The sequence below is a fragment of the Lycorma delicatula genome, chromosome 2, assembly GCF_047948215.1.
Source record: "Lycorma delicatula isolate Av1 chromosome 2, ASM4794821v1, whole genome shotgun sequence".
In the NCBI taxonomy this organism is placed as follows: domain Eukaryota; kingdom Metazoa; phylum Arthropoda; class Insecta; order Hemiptera; family Fulgoridae; genus Lycorma; species Lycorma delicatula.
The window spans coordinates 157,578,381-157,594,775 of NC_134456.1; the positions used below are offsets into that span (position 1 = coordinate 157,578,381).

At 37.3% G+C, this 16,395-nt stretch overlaps 1 protein-coding gene across 5 annotated transcripts in view; it reads right to left on the reverse strand.

Moving 5' to 3' along the window:
- The window catches only part of LUBEL (Linear Ubiquitin E3 ligase), a 220,522-nt gene that overhangs the window by 202,460 nt on the left and 1,667 nt on the right, over positions 1 to 16,395 (reverse strand). Inside the window, exon 2 of one of the 5 annotated variants that reach the window (XM_075356534.1) lies at positions 1,725 to 1,788. The exons of the other annotated variants lie outside the window; for them this stretch is intronic. The gene's annotated coding sequence lies outside the window, so the exon portion shown is untranslated. The remainder of the gene's footprint in view (positions 1 to 1,724; positions 1,789 to 16,395) is intronic. 5 annotated transcript variants of the gene reach the window in all.

A 16,395-nucleotide genomic window follows, 5' to 3' on the forward strand; every position in this document is an offset into this window, starting at 1 on the left:
AAAAGAAGAAAGTCGACATCACATCGCAGGGCTTCTCGCCGTATCAAGTCAGTCGTGCGAGGCCCGTCTTCTTCCACCATTAAGTTTAAGGCATTTCATGGTGGGATCGAGGAGCAGTTCCGGCCTCCGGTCCGGTTTCCATCAGTTTTGCATATTAGGCTCTCGTCTTCTCCAAACACCTGTTGGCTCGGTGGCCATCCGCACAGCAATTGAAGCACAGGTGTCGTCGATCCGGATCCACACAATGGTCTGCTACGTGTCCCACGTTCCAACATCGGCAACATCTCGCAGTCCGGTCCTGCCTCGCCACCCGACAGGAGTGCCAACCGACCATCATTCTCTCATGCTCAGCCAGCTTACCTGCCCTTCCTGGTGGTAGAAAAACCGTAGCTCGTTGCGTCTCCCCAAGCGACGGGCGCTGAGACACCAGGACGTCGTCCTCTAGCGACGTGTGAAGTGCTATTTCTATCTCAGAAGAGGTGACGTCCATATCTAGGTCCCTTACGACACACTGTACCAACTTCCCTGCGTACGGTCGTTCACTGATACTGGCATCCCTCAGGTCCTTTCCTCGTTTCTTTTTCTCAGATCCCTGATGTTACTGGTATATCTGTCGCTGGGTACTCTCTTCTTTGTTGTTCGGGGTGGCGGTTTTTTTTAGGTAGACCGCCAACCACCACAGAGTTTGTGTTTATTTGTTCGTGATCAATGTGCAACCCACGATAACCGGCGAAATATGCTCCAAAGCGGCAGAGTTCTAGCGTACCGCTGTGGAGGCTGTATACAACCGGGGGTTCCCAGGTACCCGGAGGGCATCGTTCACGGCTCACTGCGCAGAGTCATTCATCTCTTGGCACGATGGCTGACACCGTAGGTTTCGTCCGTAAGGTGTAAAATGTTACGGCCGCACTAATTGTGTAATATATCGTAGAGTTGAAGAAAAATGTTATGTTAATGTGATTCGTAGTGTCGGTGTCTGTATGCGTGTCGTGTTGTTTTATTGGTGAAGTTAAGTCTAGATGTAGAGTTCTTGACCAGGTCTGTATGGTGAGGGATATTCATGTCTGGTCTAGAAAGTGACCTGCAGCCTGATGTAAGGTTGAAGAGGGCTGCAGGGCTCAGAACCATGAGGACGCCACTGCCCAAGGCCTTCAAAGTTGAGACCCTCCTGCAGGGTGTTGATACTTGCTCTTTCATAAAAAAATTGACCAAATTGTCAATGCTTAAAAGTTTTCTGAAGAGGTTTCCTGCACAATTCTATTTTTTTCATAATGAAATAAAATAATTATATAGAAAAATATTTTATAGTTGAAATTAAAGCAACACAACAAAAACATTAAGTAACAGCATCTTTGTAGTCCACTGTAAACGTCTTTATAATTGTTTTGTTATTAGTATTCTTTTTTGCTTCAAAAGAATGAAATACACTTATTCTACTCAAGTAAATGCAGAGCTACAAAATTATTTCACTAAAGTCATGTAGATAGATCTGTCATCATTTAAAGATGTACAAAGTGCAGCTCAACATTTCTTTGAAATGGAATATTAGAAGAAAGAAAATGCTTTGGCAGATGAAAATATGGAATTATAAAAAAACAGATGTTGCATTAAGTATGCAAATCCATTAAGTAATATTACTGACAGTATGCTATTCAAAAAGGAATCTGAAAAATCACATCATGTGATATTACATAAGCAGCAAGATTGTGAGAGGAAAAACGTACCTGAAATATGTACAGATGGCTCACTCACAAAATCCAAAATGCATGTTAGTACAGGAGGTAATCCCTGAAACAGTTAGTAAAAGATTAAAATTTTCTGATGAGTCTACTGTTACCAAACAACCCATCAAGTTGAAATCAGACAATTCACATGCCTCATCATAATCATTTGCTTGTGTAAAGCTTTATGTTTGATGCACTATCTGGATTGTTGTCATAAATTAATTTATTATTGAAAAGAATGCGTTCTGATAGATAAATTAAATTTTTTTTAGTTATTTGCAGTAGCAGAACAGAAACAAAATTTAATAGTAAATTAGTTCTAATTAATTTTTAATTTTTTTCTCTTACAATATAAAAATCATTTGAATGTTTTTGCCTTTATCATATTAAATGATTATTGCACTTAAATTAAATCTTGAAAGTTTTTTTTTAATATTGGATAAATTTATCAATACTTTAAAGTATTTTTAAAGTTTTAATTGCGCTTTACAATGAAATTTCAAGTTATTTAGTTTAGATTTGCCTATTTATCCTTCTGAAAACACTAAAATAAAATAATTTAATATTTTTATAAGATTATTAAGATTAATAAAATCTGAAGGTATGTTTACAAATGTTAGATTTTAAAGGGCTGTTATTTTAGTTAAAAATCAATGTTTTTTATATTTGTCTCATAAAGGAAATTGAAATGATATATAAGTCTGGTCTAGTTAAATGTATTTAAACAATATAAATTATCTCCATTCCTCTAAGAGGACGTGTGCCCCCTATATTAGTACGGTACTACAGAACACAAGTCTGTATGTAGAAATGCCAAAACAGTAACAGCTGTAGGCAATGTGACATGATCACCAGGTAAAAATAAATAATAAATATCTCATGCTACCATCCTAAGGAAAGTGAAAGTGAATTGCATTCGCCTCCTTGCCTTCTTTACAGAACCAAACATTCTTCACAGCATGCCAAGCTCACTAAAATTCAGTGATATTCACCTGAATAAGTGCCAATTTCATTTTGTTCACCATAGGGACTGGCTGTACAGTGAATATAATTTGTTTAAAAGAAACCAATTTAGACTAGTGTTCCTTGTACCTCAGGCGCTTTACGTGCATCACAGTTATAAGGAATTCTGGGACAGACAGTGTAAAGCAACAAATTAATGTCCTCCATTCTGTTGTGGAAATGCTTTATACATGTACATGTAGTACTTCACTAAAATGCATTGTATGTATATACACACACACACACGCGCGCACACACACACACACACACACACACACACACACCCACACACACACACACACACATATATATATATATACACATATACACACACACAGACCGACACACACACACACACAAACACACACTATACATATATATATATATATATATATATAAATATAAAATTTGAAATTCATTCATCATTCCCTCTGAAGTATTCTTAATTGAACCAGAAATTACCCTTACAGAAGAGACACCTAAGAATCTAAGAAAGTTAGATATAGATAAAAAAAAGAAGCTTGAAACGATGTTCCTAATTTTTAAATACATACTTTCCGAAATGTTTTAAACTGTTACTTGTAATAGTTATTTTATTTAAACTCATTCTTTTTATTGAGTATGTCTAGTTTACTATTATTAAGTAACACATTGTACTTCTTTTTTCTTTCTGTTTACTTCTTTTAATTATGAATTTGAAATATTTCTTTCATTTTTTAAATAAATGTGTGACTTATTGATTTACCATTAAGCAGCTTCATTTAATAAAAATCACATTAATTGCATGTGATGTAATTTGTCTGCATAATAAATACTTATTAATTTTGAAATATGCAAAGGTTATCTCAGTATTACCTTTTACTTAAAAAATTAATATGAAAGTGAAATAGTTGATTAGGTCAATTAGGTCATTCTGAGTTCAGTAGCTTGTAAAATTTCCAGCTAGATTTTAAACTGGAGCAGAAAAGAATGTAAATCACAAGTATAATCTGTCGCTTTGTTGGCATCGTCATGAACAGTCCAAATTCCAGGTTCTATTTTTGAATTGGTCAGACGATGTAGTATGGCACTTTGTGTAGAAGCTAGTACATAGTTTGATATTCCAGTGACTCTTAAGACTTTTTTTTCTTTATAGAAGCTTTCTTTGTATGTTCCTTCTTCATTCTAGTCTTACTTAACCCAAAAATTTTTTATTTGTAAGTTTACTTTAGATTATACTGTTTATTAGAATTAAATTAATTTCTATTTAAAGTTCATTTATTGGAATCATAACAGAAATGTGCTCAATTATAAGAATTTTGTGCAGCAAAAGTAACAGTTATTATTTAAATATTGCAAATGAAAATTATAATTTAATAAAATTACTTGTAGATTATTGTGATGAAGTAAGGTTTCATTGTTATAAAATAAGGTACAAATCACATTTGAAAGACCTGGAAAAATGCCTTCAAAAGATTTTTCCATAACTATAACATTTCTTCCTCAGTTATACTGCAGATGATACCACCATTAATATTGCTCAACCTAACATGCTTAGAATACTTGCTTAATATTTGATCAAATGGTACTTTAGATATGTTCTCTTTGTTCATTGATAGTGTGATGATTTTCCACTTAAATTTAGTGCTTGTAAAATTCATATTGTTCAATTTGTGTTTAAATTCAAGGCTTTCATATGATATGTGTAAAATTTCCATGTTCCAGTTTCAATGATATGATCTGCAAAGATTGGTTCTTACATTGTGTTTGATGCTTGTAAGCGTTCTTCATATTTGTGAATACATATATATTTTACTGTCTATAACTAGTCCATAACATGTGCTAGATATTTTATTGTATTGATTTCTTCAATATAGTTGTCAATTGACATGGATGTGTGGAAATAAATCACACATCAAAAACTACAGGTTTGTATTATGTGGGGTAGTTAGATGTTTACAGATAACTTTGTCACTTTTGGGTGGATTTGTTTCTGTTTTGTAAATGATGAAGTTGAGGAAATTGAGTGGTCTGTCACCTTCATGTTCGGCAGTGAACTATAATCTGGGGATAGTTTATCTAATAAATGTACATTATTTCCTTGTGTTGCTTTTGTACAGTAGTTTGATTTATGAACATATTAGTGTCATTATGTTAGCTGCATATTTTTAATTTTATATTATACGTGTAACTTCAAACAGCCAACAAATACAGCAACCTAAGATTATTTAAATCAAATTCCAGTTATTAAATTAAATACTAATGTAAATGTATGTTATATATTGATTCATATATACGTGTTACCCACAACAGCAGAATCAATTTTGTATACATATAACATGTGAATGTGAGTTTTATACAGAGCAAATAAAAACTAAGTTCACCCTTGAACAATATAAAATTTATAAACATGCTAATTTGACAAAAACATATTGTGATAAAATAAATATGTGTGTGTGTGTGTGTGTGTGTTTTTATTATTTATGTGTTTTAAATGTATTATTTGATAACATACAAAAGAGTTTCCCAACCCTTTTAACTCTGTTAAGAGAGCATCATTAACAATAACATAATCTCTAACTCCATTTAAGAAGACTCTGTCACTTACCTGGAAAATTTTGAAGTCCTTGGGAAGAATAATTCCATTAATTTGAAAACAAATTATTAATCATTTTTAAACAATTTTTAAATTAGGACATATCCCTGCATAACATTATTGTACAGCTGCATTCTTTAATGTGACCAGATTCTACATTAACATTCAAATTCTATTTTAAAAAAATGCATATTATTGGAGTATTCTATACTTCTGAAAAACAGAATTTCAGTAGGTTTAATGAGTTGTCACATAGCATTTGTAAAATGGTAATGAATTAAGTTCTCTTTCAATAGAACTGAACACCAAGTACAACATTTATGGCAAGCTTAGAGTTTATTACTCTTCATCACCTGCTTGTGTCTGTGTGTCTTCAACTCCGTCTACTGTTTGTCAGTGATAAGACTTGTAAACTGCACTTAGCAGTTGCCGTTTATGCAAATATGACTGATTACAATAGCATTTAGTATAATCATAAATCTAGTTAATTATAACTATATTAATAAAAAAGTAGTTCTGGTAAGAGGTCTGTGGGCTATATTATAAGAAAATCATAATTAAAGAGTATTTAGCGTGTGCTAGCAAACTGTGATATTTAGCAATATTTTTAGCTTTGTTTGTGTTTGAAGATAACTGAATGTTACTGCTGTCATTATCAAACTGCATTGTTTCTTCTAAAGTTACATATGCTTGTATTTTAATAATGATAAATTAATAAGTATATTAATTAACAATAAAGATAACAAAGTTTCTGTAATAAAATGTTTTACTATAATCTACCTGTACTAAATTGTATCAGCATATTAATTTTTACTTATTAACAATGTAAATTAATTAACTGCTAATAAAATAATTAATTGAAATTAGTGTTTTCAAGAAACTTTTTACATTTATGATTATAACTAAAAAATAAAAATACTTCAGATAAAATGTATCAAAAAGAGAAAGAATTTTCAGGTCTTTTTTACAGTATTACTTCTTTGAAAAATTTTAGTGTAGGTCTTTAGTGTTCATTTATACAAGGGTCATTGAGAAAGTTCTCAGTTGAAGCAATTACAATATTTTTCGGAAGTCTTGTTTGGTAGATTTTATAAGAAAACTACCTATTGTAATGGGTACCATGATTCGACTTCTGGGAAATTTCGACATATCTTCGCGTTTTACATCCCCCAAACCCCAAAACCACTGTCAGTTCAGAAGTTTATATATACATATATATTTATATATTTCACTTTCTTGTGGATACGATAAGTGCCATAATTTTGCGTCAGTCACTTTCAAATTGGTACATACAATATAATGACCAAAAATCTCAGTCGAGTTTGTTAATGGCCAAAATCAGACCGTAGGGGGCATTTTCGTAAAAACAAAATATCGCTATAACTTTCTTATTAAGTAAAGATATTGAATTTGTTTAAAGTTCCTACTATTCTTTGGATAAGGGCCTAAAACTTATTTAAGTAAAGTTTTTTAATATCACCAACCATTGGCCCATGGGGTGGAAAAAATTGTGTTTTGAAGATAAAAAATTCATACCTCCCTTAATAGGTATAGTATCAAATCAGTTTAAAGTGGTCGTTAGTCCTCTAAACATTACCAAAAGTTTTGTCTGAAACAAATTTTGATATGTCCAACCCTTATGGCAAGGGATGACCAAAATATTGCTGCAATTGTAAGAAGATGGGGCTTGCCTTATGCTAAACATGTGAAACTCTTTTCATATTCAACCATTGTCGTATTGAGTCAATTTGAAATTTTTCTTAACTTTAATCTTTTTTATCCCCTACTTAGCACTGGTGAAATAAATCTACCTCCGCCTTCGGGCGTACCGAAAGGGATTTTTTTTTGTTGACAGTCTTCTTGCAATTTAATTCACTTAGATCAACTTTTTAATATTCACAGTAATGTATTATCTCCATTCTGTAAAATAAGCGGTTGTCTTAGCTCTGAACTCTTCACTTTAATTGAATCTTCAAACAGTGAGCCACTTCTCATTGGGAAGAGGAAGTAATTGCTGAAAGCTAAATCTGGCACATGTGAAAACACTTATAAGCAAAAGTCTCTGACTTTGTGCATGTTGATGTTTGTGCAGGTGCATTATCGTGGTGAAAGAGCACTTTCTTTTTGACCAGATGTGGATATTTAGCCTGAAGAGCACTCTTCAATCGGTCCAGCAGTGAAGCTTACACTCCTCACCTTTATCTACTGTTATAAATCGTCGAAGAAACTAGCGGAATCGAGTTTAAAAAATTCTAAAAACCTTGAAAACTGTTGAGTTGAATGCGATTGTGTTTTTGGTCTACTGTTGACAAATGCAGTACCCACTGAGTGGAAAGCTTTTCATATCTGAAACATTCATGTAAAATGTAGTGGACAAGCCTATCGAGATTTCTGAAATGTTAGCAATCTCGCATAATTTCAGACGGTAATCATTTAATACGATGCTGTGGAGGTTTTTGTGACAAAAATTCGTAGGGGTTTCGGACACGACCGTTCATCATCTTGAATGGATTTATCTTGAATGTTTAAATTCAGCAGCCAACGTTTTTACCGTGAAATACGAAGGGGAAGAATCCTTTAAATAGGAATCCTTTTGTATGTCCGTCAGAGTTAAACCTTTTAATACAAAGTACTTCGAACAGTTCGAATTTCAATTTTATCCATTTTTTAGAAAATATCAAAACTTGTTTACTTTACTCGATCGCCCCACACACTAAGCAACTAAACGCACGGGTCTGAAACTCAGCAGCACGTCATCTAAAGGATCATACTTGACATAGATTATAATCATTTGGTCATACTTGCGCCATCTCTGTGTCAGGTCAGGCTGAAAAATTTCCGATTGGACCTTTTTTTTGTTTAGCCTACGGTCCCACTATAATGTATTACTTCAGAGAATGAATGAGGATATGTATCAACGTAAAGTAAAGTAATGTAATGTAATGTAAAGTAAATAAATGTATGAATGAAGTGTAGTCTTGTACAGTCTCAGGTCGACCATTTCTGAGATGTGTGGTTAATTGAAACCTAATCCCCAAAGAACACCGGTATCCGCGATTTAATATTCAAATCCGTATAAAAGTAACTGCCTTTTCTAGGACTTGACGTTGGAACTGTCGACTTAGAAATCAGCTGATTTGCGAAGACGCGTTCAACACTAGACCAACCGGGTGGGCTTACATCACCATCCTTTACTTTTTTCCTGGTTAGCCTCCGGGAATTACCGTTCAGATATTACTTCATAGGATGAATGAGGATAGTATAGTTAATTTTTTTGAATTCGGTCACGGACTAAAAAAGTTATTAGAGTTTTTTCAGCTTTATTAGTGACCTGTGGATATTGTGTATTTTACCTTCTAAAACTGAAGATTTATAACAGGTGAATGCGTTTTTACGTTTCTAGTGCATCATAGTTTTATTGGACGTTACTTTAAGTACGATGAAGTGAGTTAAAACTACTTTTTTAATAAGTTATATAGTGAATTTGAGGTTAGAATTATTCAATTCTTAGCGAAATTTTTCTAAGTTAATGCACAGGCTCATACAGGCGTGTTTATTGTAGTAAACAAGGACTTGTAGTAAACAAGGATTCTCTCGTATTACCGTCGTACGAGTAGAGATTTTTTCTAAGTCCTCAGAGCTGTTTTATTAGGGGATTGCATTTCTACTAATATCTCGAGAACTACCCACTCGATTTCCTTCCTACCTGGACATAAATTCGTCCCAAAACCTTCCCTAACCCCCTACCCCCACGACCCCCCAAATTTTTGACCCCATTTTCGGTCACATACATTTTTCTTACCCCCTCAACCCCCCCCCCCCCAATTTTTTTTGCGGCCCCTCCCCCGAGTAGGTATTCATAGAACTTGGGACGGCCCCCTGAGTACTATATCATGCGAAGACGTGGTTCACTTCCTATGGATGGGACATCCGCCCAAAGTAGCAGCAGCATGACAAAATCGGCGACGGTCAAGAAAACCGATCTAAAAGGGAAGAAGAGGCTCCGTTAAGGATCTTCCGAGGAGGAAGAAGAGGCACCCGATACAGTAAGCAGTCTAGCATACCAATTGGGTCTGATACTGATATCGTTGAAAGAGCATTTAGGCCCAGGTTTGAATAAGTACATTGCGAGCCATGAACAAGATCTAAGGCGAGTATACGAGGGACTGAATGCGCTTTCCGAGCTGTCCTCTCCAGACACAAAGACTTCCCAAGCTACCCAAATGGACCCTATTGCGGGTGACGATTACATAGAGTATATTTTGACCAGCGATTTGAGTGATGAAGAACTCATTGAGCTCCTCCCTAAAAGGTGGCCTAACTCACTTAGGGGCAAGCTAAAGTTGGTTACTGACCTTCCACCTGAAGTCAAAGACACTTGTACTCTTAGAGATTTAAGTAGAGTAGGTGAGCAGGATATGGGTAACAAACTTGCAGCTGGTGACATCATAAAAGACGAAATAACTCTAATATGAGACCAAACCATTGAAGAAAAGAAGAAGAAATTTAAGATACATTATGACTCGGGAGCCCCGGAAAAGGAAGCCCTTTCTTGTTTATTGAAGGCGTTCAAAAAGATAGCTATACAGTAACCAAATGCAGAGTACATACTGCCTTCGGGCAGTATGGGAAATTTTGCCAAGAAGATCATATCCTATATCTTCAGAGCAAGGGAAACACCTGTATATGTGTTAACTTTCCAAGGGGATGGTGGGACCAGGCACATCGGTAATAATCAAATCCCGATAAAGAAGGCTACTCCACCGGTGGAGCAAAGCCGAACAGTGATTGTTAAGGCAGAAGGAAAAACGTACGCGGAGCTCCTCCGGTCCATGAAGGATGCTGTCACCAGCGAGGAGGCAAATAACGTCATCTCATTGCGAAAGGGCCGTAACGAGGAGCTCCATGTTAGGATACAGGGTGCAGAGAAAGCGGAACAATTGACATCTATCCTGAGGGACAAGGCTGCCGACCTTCACGTTGATATAAAAAGCAGAGCTGGAAGGAGAACTGTTGTGCACATCCGAGATGTCGAGCATGACACAACAGAGCAAGAGGTTATGGCCGCCATTATAAATCGCGTGGGTTCTAGCGAGAAAGTCAAGATAACATCCATGAGGAAAGGTTTTGGCGAGACACAAAATATTACGTTTGCATGCCGCTCTGTAGGAGCGGCATGCAAACTGGTCGAGGAAAGAATAAGAATCGGATGGATTAGTTACCGGGCGTACATCCGGGAAGATGAAGACAGGTGCTACCGTTGTTTGGGCACGGTCCATAGAAGGCACGAATGTAAGGGCCCAGATAGGCTCGATTTGTGCTTCAACTGCGGTAGCAGAGGTCACAAGATAGCGGATTGCCTTGAACCTAAGCAATGCCTCGATTGTAAGAGCGGTGAACACAGGACTGGAGCATGGCAATGTAAGAAAAAATTGCATGATTAGGACCATGTTAGCGAATGCCAATAGGAGTATTCTCGCTCACGACTTAATTAGTCGTGTTGTTGCAGACAAGAACGTAGACCTCCTTGTGGTCACCGAACCCAATAAATATGAAGCTGCCAAACTTGGATGGACTGTTGATATGTCGGGAGATGTTGCCATTATGGACGTAAGTCATAGTATACAATGGAGTTTCAAGTTTAGAGGTAGTGGCGTGGTGTCTGTTGAGACCGAAACAACTCTATTCGTGGGTGTGTACATTTCGCCCAACATTGCGATCGCGGACTTTACTAACTTCTTCGACCAATTCAACCAAGAGGATCGTAATGTTGGGTGATTTTAACAGCAAAATGGTGGCGGCTGGCAGTCGACACACCAACAGGAGGGGACAGATCCTCGCCGATCTCTGCCGGCTGCATCTGCATTAATGACGACACGCCCACGTACGTAGCGAGAGGTCATCGGTCGGTGCTTGACCTCACCATCCTGGACTGTAGGTGGAGGAGGAATCAGTACCAGTGGATGGTTCTCTCAGAAGATATAGCGAGCGACCACCGCGCCTCTATCTTGGATCTGAAAGACGTAGATTTCAGGCGAGAAGTGCACTCCCCCCCCTCCACCGAGATTCTCATCAGTACAAATAGAGCAAATCGTCAACAGGACTGCAAGTAGACTGTCTGATAGACATCAACAATCACCTGAGGCTTTATCTAATATAATAAAGCAGGAAATGGGCAGAATGGCAGCTAACAATACAAGGAGGCGCTCCGTATATTGGTGGACTGCTGAAATTGAAGCAATGAAACAAGAGCTCCAGTCCCTTAGGAGAAGGAAACAACGTATTCTTAGAAATAACAGAGAAGGGTACCAGGAAATAGCCAATAGATACCTCGAGGCAAGAAGAACGCTCAATAAGGCTATTAAGAGACGTAAAAAGGATTGCTGGATCAGGCTCTGCGAAGAGCTTGACAGCAATCCCTGCAGCCAGGTATATCGTATTGTGACCAAAAAGTTCGGGAGACGTATGCCTATTCTCAATAAGACCAGTGTTGCAAGGGAGGTAGCCAGGTTGTTCCCCCATACAGTGCCTGATATCGTGAGATCCACTCCTTGCGACAATAGAAGATTCACCATGGAAGAGCTACAACTTGCGGCGAGGAGTTTGGCAACCAAAAAGAGCCCTGGCCCGGACAAGATTCCCGCGGCAGTGATCAAGGGGCTGGTTCAGAAGGCTCCCTGGGAGATGCTCGAGATTGCCAGCCACGGCATGGAGAACGGAGACTTCCGCGACTGCTGCAAGGAGGCCAGAATGGTATTCCTACCTAAAGGCATCTCTTCGGAGGAAGATATAACCTATAGACCCCTGAGCCTCCTTAACATGATGGGGAAGCTAGTAGAAAAGATGCTGGCTGGCCGCATCATCAAAGAACTAGAAGAGGGAGCCGGAATCAGTCCTAACCAGTACGGGTTTATGCGGGGGCGATCCACCGTGCAGGCTATCTGCCGAATTTCGGGATGGGCCGACGAGGTGAAGAGAGGCACTTGGCGAACCAGGAGAATTCAACTGATGCTGTCACTAGACATAAAAAACGCATTTGGCGCTATCGGATGGGGTCACATTAATGACGCAATTGCGGCTAGGGGCCTCAGCCCGTACCTGCGTAGGCAAATTGAAAGTTACTTGTCCAACAGAGGATGTCTGGTAGAAGCACAGGAAGAAACAGTACATTTTCAAATGCACGGTGGAGTTCCGCAGGACTCTGTTCTGGGGCCGTTGTTGTGGCTAGTGATTATAGATGAACTCCTTCAGAAGGAGTTTCCTGTCGGCGTCCAGGTCCTGGCTTATGCAGATGACCTTGCAGTCCTCGTAGAGGGAAGGACGGTCTTGGAGGTGCGGGAGAGGGTGTATGCGGCCATCGAGACTATACAGGAGTGGTTGAGGTCCAGGGGTCTGCAACTGTCTACGAAAAAATGCCGGTGTATTGCCTTTACGGGTAGAAGAGTGCTAGAACCGTTCAATATTTCCATCAACGGTCATGCTATAGAAGAAGCGAATAACATCAAGTACTTAGAAGTTATCCTCCAGAAAAACGGTAGATACACCGAGCACATAGTCAATGTATGCAACAAGGCAGAAAGGATGATAAAAAGTCTAAACATCATTATGTCATCTCAGAATGCCCCTCGGGCCTCAAAGCGCCGTTTACTGGCGACCACCGTCGTGTCTTCGCTTATGTATGCCATTCCGGCCTGGTGGCGCTCTATCGCCATCAGGCGCAACAAGGAGAGACTGGCGAAGACGCACAGGTGTGTGCTCCTAGGTGTTGTGTTCGCATACAGGACAGTGTCCTATGCCGCCCTGTGCGTGTTATCAGGTACACCTCCTATTGACCTAATCGCAAAAAAGAGGGTGGAGAGGGCACAAGGCAAGCCAGAACAAGAGGTCAGAGATGCTGTTTATAATATCTGGCAGGAAAGATGGTCGCAGGAAGCTGTGGGTCGATGGACGAGAACCCTCATCCCCAACATCAAGCCATGGTTGTCGAGAAGATTTGGTGAGGTTGATCATCACCTATCGCAGTTTTTTACAGGACATGGTTCCTTCAATAACTACCTGCACAAAGTAGGCAAGAGAGAAGAGCCAATTTGCAACTACTGCAACGAGATAGATGATGCTGAGCACACCTTTTTTGAGTGCAATAGGTGGGACACACTTAGACATAGTAAGGCACTCACAGGTATAACTCCAGAGACAACAATAGAATAGATGCTAAGAAGCGAGTCAAACTGGAATAATTTTGCTAGTTTTGTTAGACAAGTCGTTCTACAGAAATACTCCGATGAGAGAAGACAAGGTGTTGGCTAGAATAGGACTGGGTGGACAGCCTTGCTGGTGAGGTCCAGCATGCTGCGGTGTGTTGGCACTGATGAGCCACCAAGGACTCCACGGGTAACAGTCAGGTAACAGCACACTGAATACTGAAGGGACCCGGCGCCGTGTCGCAGCGAACTGGGTCTGGTGTGGTGTCCAAAAGGGCAATATTAATAAAGAACTCTCAAAAAGAGCTAACCAGTAGGCCGACCTGCCATGCCGGTATATAGCCGGTAGGTGGGGAGGCCTATTTGAGTTTAAAGACACTCCCCTGGGCGGCGTAATACCAACAAGTCGGTCCGGCTCAGGGGAGCTGAGAGAAAAAAAAAAAAGGATGAATGAGGATGATATGTATATGTAAATGAAGAGCAGTCTTGTGCAGTCTCAGTTTGACCATTCCTGAGATGTATGATTAATTGAAATCCAACCACCAAAGAACACCGGTATTCACGATCTAGTACTCAATCCCGTATAAAAGTAACTGTCTTTAATAGACATCAAACATTCTACTTTTTAATTAGTTCATTCAGCAAAAGTACCACGTGCAAAGAAAGCTATTTCTTTCTTAAGTCCTATGATTTGATATTTAGTTGTTCTACATATACATGATTATATTTGTATATAACAATATTAATATTGTATTTTGTTAATATTATTAACAATATCTTCTTATTGTTTTGCAACTTTTAAAACCTCCTTATAAATTGAAATAATATTTTGTAACATAACAGGATTTATTTTCAGAATTTTGTTTCAGAGTTTACAGTTTAGGTTTGACATTTTTATCTGGTAAAAATTTATTTTAAATAAATACTGCATGCTTTCTTTGGTAGATAATTTCATGAAAAAAACTTAAATTATTCTGGTGAGTTACTATATCATCTGGTTAAGCTAGTCCAGGTTATTGATTACAATTTAATAAATTAAACTCAAATAACAACACACATTCCCCCCGATGCATGAGTAACTGACTGCAAAATGCTCATAAACTAATAATATTTTCTTTTCTTATTTTAAATTGAACAGAATAAATTTGAAGTTCAATAATTAATAAACACAATTATTATATGAATTGATCAAAATTATATTTGAATTATGTGTAATATTCAGATAAGAAAAATAATTTATATTATGTAAAACATTTTTTATTATATTACATTGGTCTTGATTAATTAAATCATTTTGTTTATGCTTACAATCTTTGTCATGAAATTAATATTGTTATCAAGTTGTTTGTAAGTCATTTTAAACTGAATTTGAATTGAGCAGTGAATTCATTAAAAGGAATCAGTGCTATTATTATGTTTTAATCTGTTATAAGTAACAAAACAATCAGAGATGTTTTATAAATTACAGTACAAATTTTTATTTTATAAAATAAGTACATAACTTTAAACAATTAGTCACCTCTTCACAAAAATAACAACACAAAATAAATAAAAACTTCAAATAATAGTTTCAATGATCTCATGCTCTGAATTAATCTTAACAAATCTGATTCGGTAAACACAACTTTCAACCTAAAATAAGGAAGGAAGTAAGAGAATAAAAAATTATGGAGACTTTGTTTTGATTCTAGAATAAATTATAGGTAAATATTTGTGGAAAAACTGTTAACTGTAAACTAAGGAAACTCAAAGCAGTGTATAATTTATGCAATTTTAGAATTGGGTTGATCTAATCACTCAATCCCTTTAGCCTTAGGTACTGATAAAAAAAACTTTTCTGAATAAATAATTTTTTAGTCTGCAAAAATTTTCAAATTTCTGTACAGTACCTATAATCTATTGAAATTACAAGGTTATCATTTAAAATAATGATAAACTTTCATTTCTAAAACTGGCAAGGATATTTATCTAAGAATAAAAAGAATGAAATACACCAAGCTGTATGCTAATTTTTTTTTTTTTAGCAAAAGTTTTTCCATCCCTTCAGTAGCATGTTAAAAAATATGAGGCAATGAAGACACGTCACAAAAACATCTTTTTGTTGGCTATTACATTTTTTTTTATTAACCTTATGAAACACTACAGGAGCATCCCAACCCCGTAGATGAAGACAGCCGCCTTGACGAATCCGGTCACCACACCACACTCCCGTCCCGTTCCTAGCCCTGATGGGCTTTAACGGGAGTCGTCTTTCGTCTTGTAACTTTTTACATCTGATAGTAATAAGCCAGGCCTCGTTGGGATGCCACCGATGTAAATACTTCGGCAGACATTTACATCAGAGATTTATAACACACCTACACATTTATAACACCACATAGTTGCCCTTTGAAAAAGCTAACCGAGCTCACGGAAGCACGAACCCCGCGCCTACACCCCAAAAGCAACCGGTATCCGCCTTTCGGCATTACTTCCATTGCTCCCGTGTGTCGTGGCAGCAGATTGCCCACCCTGTCTCAACTCCATTAGAGCCACCCATCGGGGTCTCCCGTGGATCATCAGAAAATTCCGACTCCCTCTTCTGGGTGACCGAAATGCCCCTCATCAGGGTTACATTACTTTTATATTATATTGTACTAAATATTAAATATTTCGATTTTATATATCGATTCTAATTACATATCAGGAAGCTAGAAGACTGGCTTTCTACATGTATTATAAAAGGTTCACACTAAGAATTTGACTTGTTTCAATTCCTACCGTTTTGTGAAATTCTATAATTATATCAACATATATAAACCAACATGAGAGTAAAAAATTAATTTAGGTAAAAATATTCGGTCTAAAACAAGGAAGATAAATAAATGACAAAGCAGTTTTTTTTTTATCCGAA